The 5,000-nt window shown below is 52.1% G+C and overlaps 1 non-coding gene across 1 annotated transcript in view; it reads left to right on the forward strand.

Moving 5' to 3' along the window:
- Positions 1-4,078: 4,078 nt before the first annotated feature.
- LOC126332500 (small subunit ribosomal RNA) overlaps positions 4,079-5,000 on the forward strand; it is a 1,893-nt gene continuing 971 nt past the window's right edge. The window contains exon 1 of the ribosomal RNA XR_007563747.1: positions 4,079-5,000. This exon is cut by the window's right edge and continues 971 nt beyond it. This is a non-coding gene — a ribosomal RNA (small subunit ribosomal RNA).

The raw sequence follows: 5,000 nt of genomic DNA on the forward strand, positions 1-5,000 counted from the left end.
ACCCACATGAAAAATTGCAGAAGTGAGAGACACAGACCCGCCAGCCTCTTGCTACAAGCATCGAACCGACGTGACATATCTGACGGTGACTCAGGCATCCGCGTACTGCCACAACTATCCACCCCCCCCCCCACTCTCTCTCTGCCCCCTTCCCACACAATACCGAATTTAACCAACTTTATCGCTTAACCTAACTGTGGCCTGTACCAGATTATCGCTTAACCTAACTGTGGCTGTACCAGATTATCGCTTAACCTAACTGTGGCTGTACCAGATTATCGCTTAACCTAACTGTGGCTGTACCAGATTATCGCTTAACCTAACTGTGGCTGTACCAGATTATCGCTTAACCTAACTGTGGCTGTACCAGATTATCGCTTAACCTAACTGTGGCTGTACCAGATTATCGCTTAACCTAACTGTGGCTGTACCAGATTATCGCTTAACCTAACTGTGGCTGTACCAGATTATCGCTTAACCTAACTGTGGCTGTACCAGATTATCGCTTAACCTAACTGTGGCTGTACCAGATTATCGCTTAACCTAACTGTGGCTGTACCAGATTATCGCTTAACCTAACTGTGGCTGTACCAGATTATCGCTTAACCTAACTGTGGCTGTACCAGATTATCGCTTAACCTAACTGTGGCTGTACCAGATTATCGCTTAACCTAACTGTGGCTGTACCAGATTATCGCTTAACCTAACTGTGGTTGTACCAGATTATCCCTTAACCTAACTCAATTTGTCCCTTAACCTAACTCAATTTGTCCCTTAACCTAACTCAATTTGTCCCTTAACCTAACTCAATTTGTCCCTTAACCTAACTCAATTTGTCCCTTAACCTAACTCAATTTGTCCCTTAACCTAACTCAATTTGTCCCTTAACCTAACTCAATTTGTCCCTTAACCTAACTCAATTTGTCCCTTAACCTAACTCAATTTGTCCCTTAACCTAACTCAATTTGTCCCTTAACCTAACTCAATTTGTCCCTTAACCTAACTCAATTTGTCCCTTAACCTAACTCAATTTGTCCCTTAACCTAACTCAATTTGTCCCTTAACCTAACTCAATTTGTCCCTTAACCTAACCCACGTTGTCCCTTAACCTAACCCACGTTGTCCCTTAACCTAACCCACGTTGTCCCTTAACCTAACCCACGTTGTCCCTTAACCTAACCCACGTTGTCCCTTAACCTAACCCACGTTGTCCCTTAACGTAACCCACGTTGTCCCTTAACGTAACCCACGTTGTCCCTTAACGTAACCCACGTTGTCCCTTAACGTAACCCACGTTGTCCCTTAACGTAACCCACGTTGTCCCTTAACGTAACCCACGTTGTCCCTTAACCTAACCCACGTTGTCCCTTAACCTAACCCACGTTGTCCCTTAACCTAACCCACGTTGTCCCTTAACCTAACCCACGTTGTCCCTTAACCTAACCCACGTTGTCCCTTAACCTAACCCACGTTGTCCCTTAACCTAACCCACGTTGTCCCTTAACCTAACCCACGTTGTCCCTTAACCTAACCCACGTTGTCCCTTAACCTAACCCACGTTGTCCCTTAACCTAACCCACGTTGTCCCTTAACCTAACCCACGTTGTCCCTTAACCTAACCCACGTTGTCCCTTAACCTAACCCACGTTGTCCCTTAACCTAACCCACGTTGTCCCTTAACCTAACCCACGTTGTCCCTTAACCTAACCCACGTTGTCCCTTAACCTAACCCACGTTGTCCCTTAACGTAACCCACGTTGTCCCTTAACGTAACCCACGTTGTCCCTTAACGTAACCCACGTTGTCCCTTAACGTAACCCACGTTGTCCCTTAACGTAACCCACGTTGTCCCTTAACGTAACCCACGTTGTCCCTTAACCTAACCCACGTTGTCCCTTAACCTAACCCACGTTGTCCCTTAACCTAACCCACGTTGTCCCTTAACCTAACCCACGTTGTCCCTTAACCTAACCCACGTTGTCCCTTAACCTAACCCACGTTGTCCCTTAACCTAACCCACGTTGTCCCTTAACCTAACCCACGTTGTCCCTTAACCTAACCCACGTTGTCCCTTAACCTAACCCACGTTGTCCCTTAACCTAACCCACGTTGTCCCTTAACCTAACCCACGTTGTCCCTTAACCTAACCCACGTTGTCCCTTAACCTAACCCACGTTGTCCCTTAACCTAACCCACGTTGTCCCTTAACCTAACCCACGTTGTCCCTTAACCTAACCCACGTTGTCCCTTAACCTAACCCACGTTGTCCCTTTGCCTAACATAGTTCACTGCTCGGAATCTCTGGTGTCGTTGTTATCCTCATGTAGATGTCTTGCGAGTGTTGCTTACTTTCCACATATTCCCGCTATCCACTGTCAATTGTACTGCAATAGGACTATATCGCCCCCCCCCCCCCCCCCTCTGCCCCTCTCTTTGTGTCTCCGTCCTCTCAAGCTGGTCGGTCTGGCGTTTGAGTGTTAAATGAGCCTCGCAGCTGTTCAGTTGCGTTCAGATGTCGACGCCCTCAGTGTACGTCGTGGTATGGTCTGTGTCCATTGTCCGCTGATGTCGTACGCGTAACCCACACGCTGTACCGATCATCGGTAGTTACGTACAGAGTGAAGTAGTGTGATACGTGTGACCGTACGCTGGCTGTGCCCAACGGTGTCGAATCTCAATTTCCATATGTTGTGCTCGATGCTACTTGTCTCGTCTCCCAATAACAGCTAGGTTGCACTGTGGTACGCCGTAGAGGCGTGTGGGAGGAACGTACGAACGCATTGTATGTCACCCTGGGTCGCTGGGGGTGGTGGTGCGGTGAGTCAGGTCAGGTCAGCGTGAGCCGTGTGATGTAGTGACGCGTGTATTCCGACTTTGTCGTATTGCCTCACACAAAGTGCTACCCTGGTGGACCGCGTTCCATATCTGGGACATGCCGCAGATGCCGGTTGACAGTGGATCGCGGAAGGGACATCGCATACGTGCGCGGGCCACCTTCCACGTGTTCTCTTCTGCACATGTCGCAGTGTGTATGTGGTCTGATGTAGCGTGTCGTGACACATGACATCCTGGCATGCAAGAATTGTTGAATTCGCAAATGTAGGTGGACATCTACGTTTACTGCCCAAGATACGCAAATGAACTGGAAATCCGTTGTTGAGCGGTTGTTCACGCTGGAGGTGAATCTGTGATGGCGACGATCGGTACAGCTATTAACCGGTTGTTTCAGCGGTACCCGCCACATCCACACACGTGACTAGGCCCATGTGGGTATGAAGCGATACGCGGCGGTGGCTTGGTGGGACTGTTCCCGGCCGGTGAAGGGGGGCCGCCCGGCGTGTTGGCCGCGCGCTGCGTGGGCGCACGCGCAACAGGCGGCTGGTGGGGGGCGCCGAGTGGCAGGAGCGCCAGCCGACGGGCTCGGCAGGCGGCGCAGCTACGCTGCGGCGCACCCTGCACGCGGCGCCTGGCGGCCAAAGTTGGTTCAGCCGAGCCCGGTGCGAAGCGCGGTGGACATCTGCAGTGTGCTGGTCTGATTGAGGACTGTGTGCGTTGAGGATGCGCCGCCGCCTGGCACTCGGCGCCGCGACGCCGTCTGCTGCTCGGTCGCCCCAGCGGTTCTCGCAGGTGGTTTGTATCGCAGTTGTGCGGACGTGTTGGCGCGTGCGCTGTGCTGGGAGAGTTCGCTTCTGCACCCAAGTGGGGCTTTGCCCTTGTGTGGCGCTGGCGTTGGAGCTGCCGGTCACCATAGGTGGCGCGTGTTGTCTCCCGCCGGCAATGCCACGACAGCACGCTCCCGGGCCTCTGTCGGCAGCGGCAAGCTCAGTTGGGAGCAAGGGTGTTCGCACTAAAACCGTCTACTCGCCTAACTCCGGGCGATTGCGCCTCTCTCGAAACCGACCAAGTACCTAGGACGGCGCTGCGCGCCGCCGGGACCTGAGAGGGTTTCGAGGTGTATCGTGCAGGGGAGCTCGGCCTCCTCCTGTTTGCAGAATAATTGAGCGGACGCTTGCGTGTTCGCGCGGGCCCCCGGGACACACTCCCGGGCGGCCGGCTGCTCAGCTCTAGTTGACGCAGCTCCCTGGTTGATCCTGCCAGTAGTCATATGCTTGTCTCAAAGATTAAGCCATGCATGTCTCAGTACAAGCCGCATTAAGGTGAAACCGCGAATGGCTCATTAAATCAGTTATGGTTCCTTAGATCGTACCCACGTTACTTGGATAACTGTGGTAATTCTAGAGCTAATACATGCAAACAGAGTCCCGACCAGAGATGGAAGGGACGCTTTTATTAGATCAAAACCAATCGGATTGGCTTGTCTGGTCCGTTTGCCTTGGTGACTCTGAATAACTTTGGGCTGATCGCACGGTCCTCGTACCGGCGACGCATCTTTCAAATGTCTGCCTTATCAACTGTCGATGGTAGGTTCTGCGCCTACCATGGTTGTAACGGGTAACGGGGAATCAGGGTTCGATTCCGGAGAGGGAGCCTGAGAAACGGCTACCACATCCAAGGAAGGCAGCAGGCGCGCAAATTACCCACTCCCGGCACGGGGAGGTAGTGACGAAAAATAACGATACGGGACTCATCCGAGGCCCCGTAATCGGAATGAGTACACTTTAAATCCTTTAACGAGTATCTATTGGAGGGCAAGTCTGGTGCCAGCAGCCGCGGTAATTCCAGCTCCAATAGCGTATATTAAAGTTGTTGCGGTTAAAAAGCTCGTAGTTGGATTTGTGTCCCACGCTGTTGGTTCACCGCCCGTCGGTGTTTAACTGGCATGTATCGTGGGACGTCCTGCCGGTGGGGCGAGCCGAAGGGGTGCTTTCGCGTCCCGAGGCGGACCCCGTTTAAATCCTACCAGGGTGCTCTTTGTTGAGTGTCTCGGTGGGCCGGCACGTTTACTTTGAACAAATTAGAGTGCTTAAAGCAGGCAAGCCCGCCTGAATACTGTGTGCATGGAATAATGGAATAGGACCTCGGTTCTATTTTGTTGGTTT

The sequence above is a fragment of the Schistocerca gregaria genome, unplaced genomic scaffold, assembly GCF_023897955.1.
Source record: "Schistocerca gregaria isolate iqSchGreg1 unplaced genomic scaffold, iqSchGreg1.2 ptg001472l, whole genome shotgun sequence".
NCBI classification, from domain to species: domain Eukaryota; kingdom Metazoa; phylum Arthropoda; class Insecta; order Orthoptera; family Acrididae; genus Schistocerca; species Schistocerca gregaria.